This window comes from Vicugna pacos, chromosome 2, assembly GCF_048564905.1.
Source record: "Vicugna pacos chromosome 2, VicPac4, whole genome shotgun sequence".
NCBI lineage: Eukaryota > Metazoa > Chordata > Mammalia > Artiodactyla > Camelidae > Vicugna > Vicugna pacos.
Genome location: NC_132988.1, coordinates 27,577,422 through 27,599,425, shown reverse-complemented (window position 1 = coordinate 27,599,425; position 22,004 = coordinate 27,577,422). Strand labels below are relative to the sequence as shown.

Below are 22,004 nucleotides of genomic sequence, written 5' to 3'. Positions count from 1 at the left end.
TAGAAAACTTAGGTTGATTTACCAAGTAATTCTTTAAATGCACAAATATTTCTAAAGTCAAACTGATGTAGGATAGCAAAGAGAGAACTGTATACTGTTATTTAGAGTATTAAAAAATAAATATCAGTATTTTTGAAATTTAGTTTGGTAGTTCAACTGTGAAGACAAAAATAATTGTGAAGTTGTCAAGGACAACTTATATGTCCTATATTGCCACTTTTTTTTAGTTGCAGTAATACATTATGTACATAACACAACCAATTCCAAATGCATTTATTTGTTACAAGTTTCATAATGTGGTAGGAGCACTGCTTTTATTACAATACTGTGCGCCATCAAAACTGACTTCTTATTGGCAGCATCTGATAACACTGAAATAATTTAACAGTGATGATTTTCTTACTAATGGAGTTAACACATTAGATATTATTGTGAATTTTGTACATTCACAGAAATACTGGGAAACAATAATTAGCCAAATTAATTTAGGAGAGTAACCCTTTGACGTAAATTATAGTCATATCTCTGCTTTCACCTCCAAATGACAGAATCAGAAATCAAGAGTCTGTATAATTAAAACATCCATCTCAAATTCAGCATTTTGAGTTCCCAAATTGCAGTTTCTCCTAAGAAAATATTTTCTCAGCAACTTTTATCCTTGTTATTTTTCAGCACTTAGCTTCTGCACCATTAGACTGGATATTTTCCTTGCATCTTCATATTATCTTTTCCCTCAAGACCACTAACAACTCCCGGAAATGATTAATGCAAAAATTGACTTGAACAGAGACCTCCTTAGAGCCCTCTGATGTGGGTGAAAGTGCATCTTCTGTCACCTTCTGGGCAATAACAGCTTTTAATTTTCATGGTCTAAAAGATAAATAAAAACATGTAACTGTCTAGGTTCAGAAAGTTATCTTCCTTTTATTCCCTGGTGAGTTAGAAGATTTAGCTGCCCCATGTCTTGGGACACTAAATTGGCACCGGAAGTTTAGGTAGGGGTTTGGAAACCAGACAGTAGACTATGGCCAGCTTTCAATAGCCCCAGGGTACCTGGAGGGAGAAATCTGAACTCGGTAATTGACACATAACAAGAATATCCATATGGAATGTAGTCTCCAGTCCAGAAAGTAAAAATGCAGTGGGCTGGTGTTTTGGGGCTCTTCACTCCCAAGAGGCTGTTAAGATCAACTAATTTTTAGCACAATTCCATGAGGAATCAGAACTCTACTAAGATCTGGCAGACACTCCTTGTTACTTTTCATCTCATACAGCCTTTGCATTTCTTGTTTGTTGTTTCAATAAGAAACCAAGTTTAAAGCAATCTTAAGTTGGACCGGTCACCTGACTAATCCCCAAATATAAGCCAGACTTTTATATGGATCTTTCGGGACTTACAATGGGGTTATATCCTGATAAACTCATCGTAAGTTGAAAATATCATTAAGTCAAAAATACAGTTAATATATGTAACCTGCCTTAAGTGTGCTCAGAACATGTTAGCCAACAGTTGGGCAAAATCATCTAACACAAAACCTATTTTATAATAAAGTGCTGAATAGCTCATGTAATGTAATGAATACTGCACTGAAAGTGAAAAATAGAATGGCTGTCTGGGTGCAGTGTACTGGTTGTTTACGCTTGTGATCACTTGGTTAACTGGGACCTGTGGCTTGTTGCCACTGCCCAGCATCATGAGAGAGAGAGAGAGAGGGAGGGAGTGTCCCATACAGCTTATCACTAAGCCCTAAAAGATCAAAATTCAAAATCTGAAGCACAGCATCTACTGGACGTATACTGCTTTCACACCATCATAAAGTCAAAAAAATCTTGCTGAACCATCGTAAATCGTGTATCTATATGTCTGGCTCTTTTGACTGTGACTTGAAGGTTTTGAACTCAGAAGAGGCACATTACAAACTCTGTTAGACTTGTCTGAAGTGGCAGAACTGTCTCTTTCTCACACAGAGAGTAGTTAACAATCACATCACCCCTGTTTTAAATCCCTTTTGTTGTGTTAACTGTACTTCTAGATAATCTTCCCTGGATCTTCTTCTTCATTGAGGGTTTAATTCTCTCCTTTTCAGCTATAGCTAATATATCGAACTCTTTCAAAAATAAAGTTTCAAATAACATATAAATACATGTGAAACACTCTAAATCATAAATGTACAGATCAATGAATTTCACAAAGCGTTAAGAAGCATCCAGATTACAAACAGAAAATTAGTAGCAGTGCCGAAGTCCCCCTATCTTCATCTCCCAGGTGTGTTTAACCCAAATGCCATCAATTGCTCCCTTGACTTTTAACAGAAAAATACTTTGCCTGGTTATGAACATTATGTAAACAGATTCATGTGTACTTTTTCCACTTCATGGAATAATGAAGTAGCTTCTACTCAGGAATACAGTTATTGTATCCAGAAAAGGAGAAAATGTATGTAGATGTAAAGCAAACAAGAGAGCACTCCAGGTAACAGCATTATAACCAATGTAGTTAAATGCAAGGGTTCCCCCATTAAGTGAAGGGACACTTGGTACTACAGTTAGTATCTCATTGTACAAACAAGATAAAAGGAGATGAAAATCCATGTGAGCTCATTTATTAGATAATCTTCTATAGGTGAACATTTAGTTTCATGGTTTTGTTTTAAACAAATCATTCATTATTAGGATAGTAACATTTATTAACATTTTCAAAATGTGTTACAGAACTTAGAAAGGAACTGTGTAACTGCACATTACATACAGTTTTTCCAAAAGGCCTTTTTAAGACTTCTAGTTGTTAAAAAAAAATAGTTCCAGAAAGTCCTATTTTGGAAATTCTAAAACAAAAATCACAGTATTTGACATTGTAAATGACTTTTAAAGGGCAGAAAACTTAATAGCCCTCTTTGATAGAGTCTATAGTTCACATTACAAAACATCAAGGAAATGACCAAGTTAGCCTTGGTTCTCAAGGTCCCTCTGTTTGTTTGTTTTTATATTCCCTTCTACTTTCTTATTATACTTGAGTTCAAATAGTGAGTTTCAGAGCAACACAATAGTGTACATATCCTCAATTTAATATATTTAAGAAGTCATTACTTACAGTTTTTTCCCTTGTTCTGAAAATGTTGAAATAACCCCAAAAGCTAAGGGGTTATAAAGATCACTTATTTTGCTATGTCTCAATCTGTCTGATTATAAGGTGAGAACAATGTGTCCCATCTACTGTGGTCTTTGGGATTTTAAGACATAATGAGTGCAAAAAGTTTCTAAGGACTTTACAAGAAAGCAGGGACATAAATAGTATTAATAACATGTCTGCTAGATGGCAACGGGAAATGTGTGAAACAGTATCTCCAAATATCGAAAAAAGTCAAAACATACACTTTTATCATCTCTTAGCACTACTTCTAAGAAGATCAAAGACCTTCTCCTTTGTGTAATAATCTTTGAAAGCTATTTAGCTCAAATTTTTTTAAAAAGCCGAAATAATGGGGAAAAAAAGTTTGTAGCATTAATAAAAAAATATAAAAGTTTAACACAGACCTATAGAATAATATCAGATAACATGGTAACTAATGCTTAAAAAAAACCAAACTACCAAACTCTTTGAATCAGGATGAAAATGGAATATATTTGTCTGTCATCTATAAAAATTCGTGTCATTTTAGAAGTCGGCAAAGTAGCTGGATAAGTACACAAATGGTCTTTCATTCTATCTTCTTTAAGAAGGTGTGTGATCTTCAAAATGGAAAGAACAAAAGAAGATACGGAGAACATAACCCAAGTCAAGAAATCACGCCGCCCTGAATGAATTCAAATCTACAGGCCTGAGGGAGTAAGAGGAGCCATTGGCAGCTACCCGCCAAACCAGATTTGACAGTCTTTAAGCAACAATGGGGAAAGAAAGACTTTTCTGAAAACTGAAAATCACTGTAGAAAAGAATACTCTGACTTGGCTTAAGATAGAATACCAAGAGGGTGATTTTGAATTTCTTGTAACAGAAGTAACTCTTAAGAAGTTACAGCCTTTTTGGACCTGGAATACATACTAGAGTCCATCTGTCTCAACACAATAATGTTACAGATTGTAAAATCAAAGTGCTGAAGTTTTAGGGATTTTTCTACAACTTTTGCAAATGACAGTATATTATCGTACTGGAAATTGAGCAAGCCATGTAAACTTCTCATGCCTCAGTTTCTTCATATATAAAATGAGAGTAAATAAGGCTGATGCTAAAAATAAACAAACAAACAAACAAGAAAACAAGGCTGATGCTTAAAATTTCCCAAGCCAAATCTAAAATTTATACATTCTAGTACAATATTTGAGATTCTCTTTACACCTGAAAAAACTAAACCTATGTCTATATGACTCCAGTATCATACATCCATTTATTTGTCATTTTCCACTTTTATATGCACACTGAAAAAAAAAAAACATATGGTGAGTGTGGATTTTATTCAGTAGCCCCCACGGTCTTTTATGCCTTTCCACATGGAAACCTAAATCCTTCCACGTTTCTTGTCCTTGGAGCAATAATAACCTCAAGGTCCTCTTGTCTTTCCATCCCACGCTTTTTCTGCTAAAGTTTCCTCTTCCTCTAAAATCTGCCCAGACTCCCTTCCCAATTCTCTTTGCTTGAACTTTTATTTCTTATTTTATTCCTCTGGTGGTCTTGACAGCGTTCCTTAAAACAGTCTACTACAGAAGTTGCAAGTAGCTGTCATTAACATTTATTTACATAGGGTGTCTGACAGCAGTGCTGGCTGATTTTCTCACTGGGTTCCTGAAAACACCTGAGACCTACTAGGAAACAATCTTGCATCTCATAAATAGAAGATGTGGCAGACTGCTGCGGGGCTGGAAGGTAGGGAGACACTAGAGCATAGCGATTTTTTTTTAACCATAGAATCACTAGGTGATCTTTAATAAAATCACTGTGACCAAGCCGCTCTCTATACCAATTAAATCAGAATTTCTGGAGGTAGGACCCTGGCATCCATATCTGAAAAGCTCTGCAGAAGATTCCATGTACAGTCAAGATCAAAAACTACTGTTTAGAACAAATATCCCTTGAGATTTTCAGCTCCTTCAAGGCAAGAAAGGTTAGAAACAGAGTCTCTCTAGGACTTGGTGGAAGTCATTGTTGCATAAGAGGAGACACAAGGCCAAATAAGAGGGAAAAAAAAGCTATCTGATTAGTCTACCAATAGCTCAGATTATATATAAGCGATATTAACAGCAGATTTACAGAGCACTGGATTTTTTTTAAAAAGAAAGACTATTTCTTTTCAGCAAGCAAACCAACAGGAATGATCTCTCACTTCTAGCATCTTAACTCACACAAGTTAGGCAAGGAATCTCAGAAATAAACCATAACTAAAAAGAAAAATCAAACTGATGAGATACAGCACACTTCCTAAACAACACTTAATCTTTAAGAATCGTGACAAGACAGTGTACTTTTTCATGATTAAAATATTATAATGTAAAATAAAAATGCTAGAGAGGTTTTTTATTTCTTTGCTTCTCCAGTTAAATTACCATTTACTGTTTATAAATAAATACCTCTTCTCCATTACTTCAGAAAATTCTATAGGATAGAATTACTCTGGACGGTAACAATGATTTTAAATATCTTCAATGGCTCTCCAAAGTGAATATTAATTATGTCACACAATCTATATTATTTAAACCCAGATAGTTGAAACATGACAGGTGAAAAATCTATCCACGGATTTTGTGTGATGATTTAACAAGTCAATATGCAAAGTTAATTGTATTTAGTTTCTTTTTTGGAGGTCTTATTCTGTGACTACATAATTGCTTACCATTTCTGACTGCTCTTCTCAGGCCTTTTTAGGAAACCTCCAATAAATATCATGTATTTATTCAAATACAAGAAGAAAATTGCATCATCTTCACTGAAAAGATGGGCTACCAAATTGAAATGGACATATATGTAGATCCCATTTGACAAACTTTTCATTTAATTAAATTCAGAACATCCATGTCCACAATGTTCTTTTAAGTATGGGTTGCTGGCAGGAGTGGAAAGCATTTTGCCTAACAGAACCATATACTTTGAGATATTTGTTAAAATCTGTTTCTCTGTGCATTGAAACATCTTTGGAAACACTTGTCCATGCTGAGCTGGGAACCTTTACTGCTTCCTTACAGATCTCCCCTTATTCTACTATAGTTTTTGTTGAAGCTTTTATAGAATTGCAAGAAACTATAAATCATGTACTTCTTGAAACATAATTTGATGTTATTCTGCGATCTCATTTTTATTGCTTTACGTTGTCACCGATTTTCATCCCCATCTAATCTTAAGTAGCTGGAAGTTTTTAAACCATCTCTTTTACTACTGCATTTTTGAAATATACAAAGCATTAGATAGAGCTCAGTATAAAATATTGCTGTCTAGAAACAAGAGGGCAAGATTTGTGAGAAAATAAGCTTTTAAACCACTTCAGTTTTAGTTATACAATGTGGGAGACTGGAGCAAATGAGTAATAAAAGGCAGAACAACTGAGTCTCCTAGGGTGCTAAATTAAGAATTTATAGTCTGAATGATGTCTCTGTAACCTCATTCAATTTTCTATTATTGCCAATCTTAAACAATTATGAACACAGATGACATGGCAATTTTCACTTATACATCTGCAACGGTGATAAATATAACATGCAAAATTCATTCTGATAGCAGTGTTAATTGGGCTAATGTTCTCAAAACAAAGAAAAAATAATTTTTAAAAAAGCAACATTTTGAGCAAGTAAAACTGGCTTGAAGAGCTAATATATTTTTATTTTACAACAGATGGGGTATTTACTATTTTAAGATGGTTAGTAACTGCAGACGACATTCACATAAACATTACAAATGTGCTGTGAAATAGGTGATGCTTCTGGAGTTACAATATAAAAAATTATAAAACAAAACAGATTAGAATTTAGGTTTTTTTGCAATGGTACACAATAAAAACAGTTCATTAAAAAAAAATACTAACTATTGACAGATGGGTGATCCAATGTTTTCCCTACCAAAAGAACTTTAGTGTTGCTATGCTTTCTAAGAATTAGCCTTCAAATCCATATAAAATTATATCTGTTTAAAAGTATATCAGAATAATGGAGTGCAGTAATATATCTAAGTCATATAAGACAGTGATGATTACAGGGGTAGATTCTCCGTTCTGTGCAGTGTTTTCTTTTTTATCCTACCAATAAATAACATAAGCTTCAAGTGATATACTACATCAGCTTATTGGCTTAAGGAATCAGATAAATTTGGGGAAAATAATTAGTTCCCTGAATTAGATTAAGCTACCAGTCTTTAGTTGCTTTTTTCAGTTTTGCTTATACCTAGAAAGAGGTTGCCTTTTACTTTTTAATGGGACCTCTATCTGAGCAAAACCGAAGCGCTATTTGTGTTAAAATACGGTAGATTAGACTCTTCACACGGGAAATCACATTAAAAGAAAATGTATTACCCTTGCGTTAGTATATTCCACTAAGAAATAAATATAGGTTACAAAGGTAATAAAGTCATGGATATTTTTTAGTGCATTTTTATGATATTCCTTTGGTGAATAATTATGCCTTAATATAACTTAGATTTTTTTTTCCCCAGTGTTTGAAATGTTTGGCCTGTAATTATTTTGGAGGATATCAATGGAATATAAGGTAAAAATCTTAAATATAAGAAATGAAATATCTAAAAGAAAAGGAAGGCATTGGAATTGAATTGGAATAATTAGAATGTTTTTGTATAAATTTACACTATCTTAATTCAACTCATTTTTCCAATTTCAAGAATGGAGACTAGATTAAAACTTAGAGTGTGTACTATTAAATACATTCCTCTACAGCTAAAATGTATTAGATGCATCTCAATTTTAAAATGTAATAATTTAGGGCCACCAAATATTGTAAGTACATATATAAAATCAGATATTCTAGTATTTTTATCTGGTAAATAATTTATTTTATATACAAATAGGTAATCAATAAGGTGGGTGAAATTGAAGAATTTAATATTCTTTTGAATCACACTATTTAATAAATCAAATACTGTCATTTTATAAAACACAGCATATAAAAAAGCCATGTTAAATATATTTATTTTATTGAAAAAAGTTATTTTATTCATTAAATAACTTTTTAAATAGAAGCAAAAATATTGGCACATTGAATAGGTTTCTACATAAAATGCCACATCTTTATAGTATCTAATTCAATTCACACATAAGCCATTACTCTATCTAAAGAGACAAAAGATAAAAAATCTTTATAAATTAGCCTGTAAGTTGCTACTAGGAAATATAGGCTCTGAACTTTCTCAAGGATAAATGTTCTTAGCCTGGGAACTTCACCTTCTACAAACACGTTATTAAATTTTAGTTCACAGAACAGAAACCCACAAACTTATTTTAAAAGCCTGCAAAGAAAGATAAGGCAAGGTCAGCTCTGTAACTCTTTAGTCCTGATATACTTAAAGCATTTTCTGTAATATTTTAAACTTAACTTAGATACAGAATGTTTTCCTATTCCAAGAATGGAACCCAAGATATGTGTGTAGGAGAGAGAAAAATGGGATAATATACTAAAACATGTTTTGCTTAATTTATATAATTTTATTTCTATATACATCAATATAAAAAAATTTTCCAATAACCTATACTTTAAAAAGTCAAAAATTCAAAGCTATATTTAAAAGTGAGTGCAAACGCCAACACTGAGGTAAAAGAGACTTTTAAATTTTAAACAAGTGTAGAATATAATTAGGAAGATAAAATATTAAATTACAAGTCTTTCATAATATTTTTGAGAGATTTTCTTATGTCTTCATCTTCCATGTCAAAAAAGACATGACTTTAAGTTTTTCGTTAGGATTTACAGTTTTTGACAAAGTTATCTCTGTAGGTTTTCCCTTTTATTTTCTCTATAAGAGAGTATGATAATCTGCATGCATTGGAGACGTATCAGATCTAACCTGTCCATCTATATACACACAAACTTATCTACATATAAGTATTATACATATACACACATGTACATATATATATGTAGACACAATTATATATATGTATACATGTGACACTTAAAACTCATTGTGAAGTATATAAATGTATTTTTATGTTTTCATATAACACATTGTCTGTTAGAGATTTGTAGGTTGGCTGTGGTTTCATTTCATTTCACTCTTACATCTTTACAACAATCTAGGAATAACCCATCCCATTCTTGATGTGTAAAGCAGACAGTTTAGGGGATTAAACTTGCTTTCTCTGAAGTTCTGTTTCCCAGGTACCCTCTATATTTACTTTAGAATATTTAGAAAGCTACTGCTGCTCTCCTAAGTCTGTGGACTTGGCTGAGAATCATTCAAGTCCATTCAAAGGCAATGGAATTTATAATGCTGAATTTATCATTCAAGATTTCAGTGTTGATAGAAAAAATAAATGATACAAGCCTATCTCAACTACAACATTAACTCTAAGAATTTCTCTTTATAAATTTGAGTGTCCACTGGTAATATACTCAAATTTTCTTCATGAATCCTGTTTACTTTATTCGCCAAAGAGATCCTATACATTTTTGAAGAAAAAAATATATATTTTACTAAATTCTAGTGAAAAATCCTAAAGAGGAACATCTTTCTTAAAGATATAAAGTTAGCATCTTCAAGTTCCTACTTTAATATATTGTCCTTGTAAGCTAGCAGTAGTAGTAGTAATAATAGTAGTATCCTGGTGTTCTTGAATGAGAATTCAGTATTTTCCACCATATTTTTCAGATTATCATCAAAAATGTTTTTAATGATTTAGACTTTCAAGAACTCAAAAATTTTCTTTCCACAGTATTTTTGAAGGATTCTAATAAACACTTTTTTATGAAGAAATAGCAAGTTTTTAGATTCTTATATTTCTTAGGTAATTATAATATCAATAAAATAGAATACTTATAAAACTGGAATCTACAATAATTTTCAAAATGTCATAAAATGAGTATTATTATATGAAATAATATTGAGATTAAGGCAGATTAATATTTTGGGGTGAATATAATGCATAGAAGCTTGAAGCAAAAGATGCTATCAATATATGTTTTGTTTCTTTAATTTCTTTTTTTTTTCTATGTGATTTATCATAACATTTTGTGTATATTTCCCTGTGCTATACAGTGTAATCTTGTTTATCTATTCTACAATTTTGAAATCCCAGTCTATCCCTTCCCACCCTCTACCCCCCGGTAACCACAAGTCTGTATTCTCTGTCCATGAGTCTATTTCTGTCCTGTATTTATGCTTTGTTTTTGTTTGTTTGTTTGTTTTTGTTTTTGTTTTTTAGATTCCACATATGAGCGATCTTATATGGTATTTTTCTTTCTCTTTCTGGCTTACTTCACTTAGGATGACATTCTCCAGGAGCATCCATGTTGCTGCAAATGGCATTATGTTGTCGGTTTTTATGGCTGAGTAGTATTCCATTGTATAAATATACCACTTCTTCTTTATCCAGTCACCTGCTGATGGACATTTAGGCTGTTTCCATGTTTTGGCTATTGTAAATAGTGTTGCTATGAACATTGGGGTGCAGGTGTCATCCTGAAGTAGATTTCCTTCTGGATACAAGCCCAGGAGTGGGATTCCTGGGTCATATGATAAGTCTATTCCTAATCTTTTGAGGAATCTCCACACTGTTTTCCACAGTGGCTGCACCAAACTGCATTCCCACCAGCAGTGTAGGAGGGTTCCCCTTTCTCCACAGCCTCTCCAGCATTTGTCATTTGTGGATTTTTGAATGACGGCCATTCTGACTGGTGTGAGGTGATACCTCATTGTAGTTTTGATTTGCATTTCTCTGATAATTAGTGATATTGAGCATTTCTTCATGTGCTTTTTGATCATTTGTATGTCTTCCTTGGAGAATTGCTTGTTTAGGTCTTCTGCCCATTTTTGGATTGGGTTGTTTATTTTTTTCTTATTTAGTCGTATGAGCTGTTTATATATTCTGGAGATCAAGCCTTTGTCGGTTTCACTTGCAAAAATTTTCTCCCTCACTTGCAAAACTTTTCTCCCTCTTTAATTTCTTAGAGACTTAAGAATAGGAAATATTTTCTTTGCCTTTTGACAATACAATAGTGCAATAAATATTGACACTTGGTTTTAGGGTCTGTGAGTCAATAGGGAGTATTAGGGACTTTGATGATTATAAGACTAGAATAATCATACATCATTTCCCTGAGACAGTTCTGGCTTCTGCATGATAGTGAGGCATGCAATTTAATAGAACACCCTTTCATTCCCCAAACTATATCACTTTGGCTGGTAACTTTAATGGTGACTCAACTCTGACATCCCTAAAGTGTGTAATTCATACCATGTGAATTTGATACTGCCAGATATTCTAATTTTTGAAAAATATAAGCTTGGATTTTTATGTTATTTACCAATTTTTAAATATTGATAATTTATTCAAATACACTAATAATTTAAATCTCTGTTACGCAGACTGACAAAACAAAATCCATTTGATCTGGGCTTACTATTGACAGACAGTTATCTTCTCTGAACAAGAATACAAGAAGGGTTTCTTACTGATCATTGAGAAGAAAATTATCGTGTTTGCTCTTTTTTTTTCTCTTTAACTATTGATGATCATAAGGTCACAGTGAAGGCTTGAAAAATATTCCAAACCTGTAGTATAAACTTTTTGAACTCAATTCCTGTTTGTCCATTGACCAGAGAAACAGAGGTCTTAACTGTATGTTCTTAAGATGATTTGGTTAAAGTGTAAGTTTATTAACAGTGGTCTTCTATGCTATCTCTTCTCAGTATATTTACCTCAATGTGCCTATATATGCTACTTTGCTCTTTCCTAAATAATGATGACTGAAATTGTATTTCTCTTAAGATGGTATTAAAAGAAACTGAGAAAAGGAGAAGCGAGTAGTTGACAGCCATGAACGTGGAATTGGAGAAGACTGGATTCACACACCACTTGTGCCTCATTGTTCGCTGAACAAGCTATTTAAACCTAACTTTGAGAGTGTTTGCTGAAATGAAATGAACAGCACCTGTAAAATATTTCTCCACAATAATATGATTTTTTAGGCTCTGAAGTCAAACACAACTGGCTTCAAACCCTTGTTTCTTTGTCTATGTATCATGGACTGTGTAAATCTGAACAAGTTAGGTAAACTTTCTGATTATCAGTTTCCTTGTAAACATTGGGCATAAAAAGGCCAAATTTTCAAGATTATAAAGTGGTTAAAGACTGTATCTCTGTTTGTCTATCTATCTCTTCTTTCCAGGAGGAAAGTGTCAAAAAAGATAGGAGGTAGCAGGTTTTACGAATGGATAGGATGTACTTTAAAAGACACTGATATTTAAGGAGCGTTTTAATAACCAGAAGACTGATCCATGCTATTGACTGATTCTGTTGTTGTGACTATTGTTATTTCCAATTCTCTCCTGCCTATTCAATAGTACATATTTTGGACACAGTACACAATTGGTAATCAAATGTATTTCCTTTGTGTGTGTCAGAAACAACTATAAAATTCCTTTTTAAATGAAAAGGCAAATAGCTATTTACACACTCAGGGAGAGATCAAAGTCTACCTAGAATCACTGATTCCCAGAGGTTACAAAGGGTAACATCTGTTGAAGAATTAAGTAGTTATTTCATTTATTGCAATAAGCTCCATGATAAAGAATGAAGAAAACGAAAGAAAACACCTCTCCATGTGGTATATTGGAAATTCCTTAACTAAAGAAATATTTTTTTCTCTTACTATGATCTGTGCTCTTCTGCTGGCTCACCAGTATGCCATTTAGTGTATCTTCCTCAACAGTTTGCATAGCTCACTAAGAAAACTTCAAGAGTTAAAGATATGCTGCGTTTTCACATGGTGGTGGGGGTGGGTGTGGGGACGCACTTTACACTGAACAAAGAAACTAAACCCGTAGAAACTTTATCCACACGTGGTCCCATAGAGAGCTAACAGCAAGATACTCCATATAACGTGAAGGTAATCAATAAGCATCACTGACTTGCCTACAAGCCAAGCTGAATGGGGTTAGAATCCTGAGGATCCATGTAGGGAAGAGAGATGGACCCAGAAATTAATTCAATTCCTTATGAGTTTGTAGGTCATTTCTCACAAAAGGACAGTAAAAAGTTGAAGAATGGCAGATGTGTAAACCTTAAAACATGCTAGGAGTTGTTAGGAACCTTGAGAAAATATCATATTTTCATTTGTGATTCTGGACTAAGTTCAAGTGAGCAACTTTTAAAACACCCTCTCCTCCTGCAAAGGTGCACACACACACATCTTATGGGAAAAAGATAAATTGCATACTTGCTCAGGCTGCACATAACTCTTTTCCTATATGCTCCCTGACAACAGAGAAGATGGTCAGCAGTACTATGGCAAACAGCAGCGCACAACAGCCACAAACTAAGGGGAAAGAGCACCCTACAGCTGAGTTAAGAATTCTGAAGAAATCATTGGACTTAACCGTACAATTTAGAGTAAGTGACTTCTGAAAGAGGATGGGGCAGACATCTTGGTTCCACAAGCAGTAGGTAAGAAAGACATACTATCAAATTTGGTTCAAGTTAATGCACATATAATTTAGACTCAATAGATCCTAAGAAAGGCTTGTGCTAGTAGTTGGTCATAAAATATTTTCACTTATCATCCAATAAATTCTGGATAAGTCTTTCCAAATGTGATTAATTTAGTTGGCAAATATATTAGAAAGAGGAACAATAGCAATTTAGAAATATTCTTGTTTTGAATAACAACTAGCCAAACCAGGCAACGTACTAAGCACTTTATGTGCATTAATACATATTAATACACATACTTGCAATCTTAAGAAGGTACAGTATACTGGGATTTACGGATAATTAACTTCCTTCAAAGAAGACTGAAAAGTGAGATGCAGAGATTAAATAATGGTATGATATTCTCAAAAAATATAGCTAGAAATCCAAATGGACATAGAAATTTAATGAAGTCAATGTACTTACTTTATTCTCTGCTTCTGTTTTCTCTTTTGCTTCTGTAACAGATAAGAAATGAATAAAAACAAAATTTTAAATGTGAATCTTGATTGTTGACCGTATGTTTTATTTAAAATTGTAGCTATTAAAATTATTTGACATATCAACTTAGACATACGGATAACTTTTTCACAACTCAAGGATCAGTCAGTTAAAAATATGTTTGAAAGCAGACGAGGTTTTGTAACTGAATTATCTCAAATGTAACATCCTTGCACAGTTAACGGAGTCAATCGCAGACAAAAGATGATCAGACCCAACAGACATCAGAGGCGGTTATTTTATAGCATCTGAAATAATACTTGCCTCTGTGGAATTATTTCATAGACCTCCAAATGAATGTACAAAATTTCAAGCATAACTCTCCTAATTTTTGAGCTTATCTGGACAAATAAACAAATATCAGGACAGAAATTTGTTGGACTTAATCAAAACAAATGCCAAGAGAAATGTAACATGACAATTTTTGTTGTGTCATCAGTTCTAGTACTGATAGTAGGGAAATGACACCCTGCTGGATCAAGCTGATTTCCAAAGTTTTGCCAGAAACCTTTAAGATCCCCTGAAGTACTCCAGTTTTGTTGGAGAATAGACTAAATGCAAGGCGAATTTTAGATAAAAGTTACCTCCTAGTGTGAAAATTGTTACTCTCTTCTAATAAAATGTACTAACAGGCCAATGATGAATAGATAATATTTGAGAATGAATGACCTCATTCTTTTTTGAGAGTGACAGATTGAAAACATACCCTAAACTAAGAAGACAGTTTACAAAAATCGGCAGTGGAGAGTCTACCATATTTAATTTCCCTTTATCCTGTGAAAACAAACAAATCAAATTTCAAAGTTTTGGTGTTAAAGAAACTGTTACTGAATAACAAAAACCTGATGGTTATAATGTTTAAACAGTGACATTTCAAGATCTAAAGTAATTTCGGTATCATCCTCAAACAACGTTTAATATGATTCATATGTTAAGCATAATCTTACTCCACTCTATTATTTAAAACAAGACCTCACAAAGTGTGCTTGATATCTTAGGTCATTTTCATTCCATCAGGCAGAACGTTGTATTCCACAATCATCTTAGATGAATCGGTCTAACGTTCATATATCTGAGACGTTGAATAAGCATAGTATATTTTAATTAGCTTTGCAATATCACTTTAAAATGAGTGGTGTCTCAGAGTACGAGCATGGGGTTTCCTGGAACTGAGTATGCTCACTCACTGGCTGAAAGATCCCTTTTTAGGTACATTGCAACTTTCTACTTTCAAGCATATGACAATCTGTTCTATGAATTTAATCACCAACCTGACCCATGAAGGTGATAGAGGCTCAGTTAAGCCTAAAATAGACATTCATACAGTTTCTGTGTACCACACAGGATGTTAAAGTACTTTTCCAATGGACTCACAACTTGAGCTAAAATACAAATGTTTGGAACAGCAGTTAATAAAGACACTGTAGATTAACTTCCAGAAACCCCCTGAAAGAGCAGTCAAGCTTTTTCTCTCTCATACTATTACAAACATTTATTTGAACTAAGAAAACAGATCAAATTTGGCAGTCATTATTCTTGGGAAAAAGAAGAGAACACGGTAAGAAAGCGCTTAGGATAGCCTGTTGACATAATTCCTCTGGAATCTGAGGCACACGTGGACATACAGATTGATGTCTGCCCAGCACCTCTGTGTCTGGAAGTGTGGACAGAACTATTGTCAAGGGCAGGATGAGGGGAAAGGACTGCCTGAACTGGCACATTCTGTCACAGCAAGAATTTATGAGTTTCCTTGTGCAAAAAGAACCTCGCAATATGAGGTTGCTTGGTATATTACCGGAGACAGGATGGAAAGATGCGAGAGCGATTAAAAAAAAAAAATTTGGTTAGGATCACGTTGCCTATATAAGATAAATTTTCAGTGTGCAGGTGCTAAGAGGACTTTTAAGAACCTATACCAACACTGTACAAAAAGACACCTGCCCTGAAGAGGCATTCATACCAGACCAGTTACATACTACAGAGAAAACTGGAAGACTGGGAATGGTTACATTAAACACAAATAAGTAAATAAATAAATAACATTTTCTTTCACCTATTCCTAATTTCTACTCTCTCCATCTCCACTCTGAAAGATCCAAAGGAAGAGTAGGAGGACAAGGAAAAATCATAGATAAATAGACTATGTCCCTCAGACACATTGCAAGATTCTGAGCGAAAAGGCAGTCCTAAGTAAAAAAAAAAAAAAAGGAATAGGAAGTAAATTGGATCTGAATTTTTTTGGATTTAATTTATTTGCAAGTGAGCCTTCCTCATCTTTCTGGAGGTATTTACTATGAGTTTTTGCTTAATTATTTTCCTCAAGACTCTTGTTTCTTCCTTACTTAGGGATTCTTCAACTTTCTGCCTTTGTTGCACAGTGATGTTGCTTTTCAGAGAACCCATTTTGTTTCTTTGTAATCTTATCTTTTAATCTCTAATGAAAGTCAGGCCTTTTAATTATTAATAACTATCTGGGTTTTGGCCAACAGCTGAGGCTTTAGCTTATGCTTTTATGTATGAGTTTGGGAGATGATGGACACAGAGTAACTGTTACTGCCGGCTGGGCTTACAACTTTCTTGCCGCCACTCCTTCCAGAGCTCTTCCATTAAAGAGCCCATTGCTTTACCTTGTGGCCATTCATCCTCTATTGAAATTGCAGAGTACACAGCAGGAGTTAGGGATGCTCAGAACCTGCCAGACAGCCTGTATATTTCTACATGATCCACATAACAGCCAGGCTTCAAAACTACCCTGGAACTGCCTCTAAAAAGCTGTAAGGCTTATGCGGCATTTTGCGTCTCGTGGGTATATATATATAAACACTTATCCAGACTCTGGACGGTACTTCATCTCTGTCTCTCTCTGCCTCTGGCTCTGGTTCTGGCTCTGGCTCTCGCTTTCTTTTCTTTTTTTTTTTTTTTTTTTTTTGGTTCCATCCTATAATTCTTTTACTGACAAAGAAAGTTTCCTTGAGACACTATTCTTGCCTCAATCAATTAAGAGCCCAAGTATTTCCTAAGATTAAGTTACCCCAGAGGAACCCAGCACTTCCTATGCCACAAAAAGTTTAACTAATCAGTGGAATTAATATCTCAACTGAAAAAAAGTGCACAACCTAAAAGTTGAGAGTTATGTTTTATTCAGCGGACTTTCTGAGGACTCAAGCCCAGGACTTTCTGACAGGAGGCAGCCTCTTAAGATTACTCTGAGAGACTGCTCTGGAGAGGCAAGGGGGGAGCCAGAATATATAGGAGCTTCTCGGGCAAGAATCGGGTATTCAGAACATCAACAGATTACTGCTAACTAAAGAAAACTAGATAGTCCAAGTTAAGGAATTAAGGTGCAAAGGTCTGGGCTCACACCGTGCCAGACAGCTGGCATGTTTCTTTGCACCTTCCCATATGTGGCTACCTAGGGCCAGTGTCCTGTTCTTTCACTTCCTGAGTTCCCTCGGGGCACCGGTGGGGGTGGCTGCAGAGGCTGGGCTGCCTACGCATCTCCATTCTAAGCACCCTCAGCTCATCGTGGGGCAGTGGTAGTGGCTGATGACTTGATAGCCGCAGCATCCTTTGTTTACTTATATGACTGGCAATATTCTTCATTCATAAATAGCTAGTTTATTTGCATGTTTTCCCCAGAAGACAATAAGCTTTATAAGGGGATATAAATCCTGCTTTCAACTTCATTTCCAAATTTACCTAATCTACTTTTTACAACACTTAAAAAAAAGAGAGAGAGAGAAATGTAAAAGTTCTTCAGTCCATTAGGAAAGCCAAATTTTGATTAGATCTATTTGGTGGAATAAACGTAAAAATTCAAATATAATTACACACATTATTTTCTCAGAACTCATTATTTCACTGTTTGTTCTGAATAATAAAACAAAATGAGAAAAAAATTATTTTCATACACCAGGTACTTCCAACTATGGAATTCAACTGCCATCATCTGTAGATAGAGTATCCCACTGAAGTTCATCCACACATGCAGCCAGAGTAATAGATGATGGTGGAGATAAAAGAAAAACTTTAAACCTTAAAATAACAGTTAAGTACACTAACTGGATTTGGCTTGATAGATACAGGAGGGAAACTTGGAAAAAGATCAACTGTTGGAAATTTTACCTTAGAAGCAGGGCTCTAAATGGAGTGAGAGGGTGGTGATCTCTGTGGACCTCAGATAATCTATGCTTGAAGGAGTATAAAGCAAACTAACAAACTGACTTCCCGGATGGGAAACTGTTTGCTGATTCACACTTTACTGAGAATAACTTTAATGTAGAGGCTGTACTCCAGAAAGGAGATACTGAGACAGGAAGGGGGCAGGGCAAGCCATTCAAGGAATGCTACAGCAATTAACATCAAAATGGTGAAAGATTCAACCCCCAGTAGGCCTTGAGGCTCCAGATGGTGGGAGATTTGACTCCTAGCAGAACTTGAGCTTCATTATACGCCCATTGTAATATATTAGCATGGTGAATAACATGTCCACAGGCGCCATGGCTGTCCCAAGGCTAGCCACAAAAGGTCAAAGGGTGGGAAATGGCCAACTTCCTGGGAATCCCAGCCCCTTCCCCAAACTAGTTAGACCGGTCCTTCTACTTATTTCCATCTGAAGCCACTGAGCCCATAAAAACTGGCAACAGGAAACCTGGCGGTTGCCGCCCTCTCTCTCTCCCACTTCAGAGATGACCTGCACTCTGTGTATGGAGCGTGTACCTACTTTTAATCTGAGCACCCAACCCCCACACCTCATGGCCTTTCTTTTGCCTTTCAATGTATCTCTGAATAAATCTACTTTCACTCATCTGTGGCTCGCTCTCGAATTCTTTCCTGCACGAAGCCAAGGACCCACACTTGGCAGGGCACGTCCCAGGGGCTCAACCAAAGCCTGGGACACGGCCCTCCTCACGCCCCACATCCGTTTTCCTGCATCAATACCAGGCTGATAATCTCAGAAGGATGGACAGACCCTCTAGAGTTCCTCTTGAAGACTCATTGAGGTCAAGAAGTATGTAGCAGCACCCCGTGAAACGCCCTGATTATCTGTTCCTATTTTCTGTTCCATCCAGTTTTTCTATAAAACCTCAAGACACCAGCCCCAAGATGGGCTCACAGTCTCTAAGGCATTACCCTGCTGTGAGTTCCTTTGCTGGACAAAGCAACAAAGCTGTCCCTTTCTTTGCTCCCAAAACTCTGCCTCTGAGTTTGAATTTGCTTTTCAGGGTGCAGAGGCCGATTTTTCAGTAACAAACTCACAAACTGATTCAAACATTTTGGTTGCATACAGCCTTCCCATGATTTCAGCTTTGCTAAGGACTTGAAATCGCATGTCAACTAAAACTCAGTGATTAAAAGCATGAACTCGTCATTAGACTAGATTTAGGTGAAAAATCCTAGGTCTTCTCAGTTCATGAGTGACTTTGGGCAAGTTACTTAAAATCTGAAAGACTGAATTTGCTTACTGAATAAAGAGAATTATCGTATTTTTCTATAAAGCATTCCTAAGAATTTTGATAATATGGATAATAAAAATTATAAAAATCCATATTTGACAAACAAGAACTGACAGAAAACAAAGAGTTAATATCATGAATCAAAAATCCAATAATATAACAGATTACCTATAAAAATGTATCAAAGCAATTGTGCAGGACATACAGAGCACCATCGGTTTCAGTGGAAAGAACAACCATATTGCATCATCTGCTGGTCAGGTTGTTTATGCAAAAGAATCTTGCAAGATTCATAATCTTAGAAAAAAAACATAAATAAAGGCAAAGGGATTTTAAGCCAAGGGGCAGGGCAATTCAAGGAGTGTGATACTGGGAATGATTCCAAGTTTGTCAGTCAGCTTTGAGCTAAGTGATATGTCTGTTAAATGGAAATTGTTGTTAAGGCAAATAAGAGATTATGAGTTTATTCATTTGAGAGATGGAGAACAAGTTGAAGCTACTGAACAGATGATTAAAGAAAAACAGAAATAAATAGTTGTAAAATTATGCTTAGAAAATACAAATTAATGAATGTGGTTAAGGATTTTAAAATCCCATTTCTATTTTTAATAAAGTAATAAAATCATCATTATAATATTTTATGGCTCCCCAAATAAAATTATTATATTACATCAAGTTTTAATAACAAAAAATAATATCTGCCTGTATTAAAATGAGATTGCCACTCTTATTCTTTCGTCTTTTTGTATGAGCTCTTCCTCATCTTTTTCTTGTTATTGTTGTTAAACATACACCATCTGGCCTTTATTACCACAAAGCTATAAATTCAAAATCCAAGCTATTTGTCTGTAATGTGTATAAAGTTGAGATTCTGCTTAAACTATTAGAGACAAGACTGAGTTATAGGTTTCTTTCTCCAAAAGAGTGGGACCCAAAACACATAATTTGAAATAGCACAAGTTGCACTTCAGATTAAATAAGCAGTTTTGGTATGCTCACCGTATAAATACTCTGCTAAACTTACACTTCCCAGTCTGGTTAAGGTTCAGAATAGATTTATATCAACTTAATGAACCCTACTTCTGCTGACATACTCAGAAAAGAGTTTAAATTACAAGATGCTACTCTTACATAGAATTGGAATTTTTAACATAAGCTAACATTCAAAGAACATCATTTTAAATAGAACTTCATGATGTCTTCCTTTACTACACAGACTTTTAAGAATTTATTTGCATGGTATTTATGCCAACAAATCTGTACTTACTACAAAGGCTCAAAGTTAACTCTTTGGTAAGCAATTTAAGAGTGCTTCATATTTTCCTTGTTAATAGTTTCATCAAGATACATTATTTTCTTTTCCATAGGCACTATAAAGTTTGGATATGGATATTAATAAAAATATACACGTACATCAAAATACATTGACAGATCCAACAACTATAGGTATATTATCATTTTCCTTGCACTGACTTTATATATAACCTCATTACAGAAGAGATAAGAGAAAAATAAAAAAGGAGTTTATAAATAAGTCCTCATTAGTGGAAGTCCTCTTAATTTAAGGCTGGAAATTTAAAAAAATAGAACACCTTCACTTTAAATAACATGTTCAACTGGAGACATAGCTAAGGCATGAAACTTAGGTTTTAATCAGATTATGTTGGATAATGACACTATAGTTTAAGCATATCAACTTAAATCTATTTGCTCTTTTTAAATACGTGATCATAGATTTTCTCATCTGTATAGTGGAAATAGAATTATTATAAATGATGTACGGGTAGTTAACAGCCAAGGAAAATAAGTAAGGCAACTGGGATTAAAGAAAACTATATAAACGAAGCATGCTTTTAAACCTGTAATATGTTTTAACCTCAAACAGTAAAGTTAATTAGCAAAGCATCTAATAATATTTCAAATAACCTTGATAGAAGATTTAAAAGCATCTGTTGTATAAATAATATCTTCTAATTAGCAAGAAGTTAAACTAAGACAACTAAAACCAAAATTTCAAAAACATACTTCAGTTCTTGTATTCCACTAATGTAAATTTTTAATCTATTTTTGCCATGTGAGTGGGAAAACATTCTAACATTTCATACAATGATGAAAAACATGTTACATAGATAAATATCTTGAACTAAAGCATTAAAAATATTAATAAAATTATAGAAATCAGAAAAAAATACAATTATTCTTGCATCACAAATAAATACTGTCTAAAATTTCAAAGCAAGTTATGAAGGCAATTCAGTATCAAATAAATACAATGTAAAGAAAACATTATTCATATAGCAATAAAATGCACTTAAGGAAGGAGGAAAAGAATATAATAAATATAAAATTAGAAATATACAAAGAGTTAATATTATAAAGTGGGAAGAAATCATCACAGAAAAAAGAAAAATAGGAGAACTGTAAATGAGTGCA

At 34.3% G+C, this 22,004-nt stretch overlaps 1 long non-coding RNA gene across 2 annotated transcripts in view; it reads right to left on the bottom strand.

Moving 5' to 3' along the window:
* The window catches only part of LOC116285909 (uncharacterized), a 231,792-nt gene that overhangs the window by 44,533 nt on the left and 165,255 nt on the right, over window positions 1-22,004 (bottom strand). For both annotated transcript variants that reach the window (XR_012078248.1, XR_012078249.1), the window contains exon 6: window positions 14,041-14,072. This is a non-coding gene — a long non-coding RNA (uncharacterized lncRNA). The remainder of the gene's footprint in view (window positions 1-14,040; window positions 14,073-22,004) is intronic.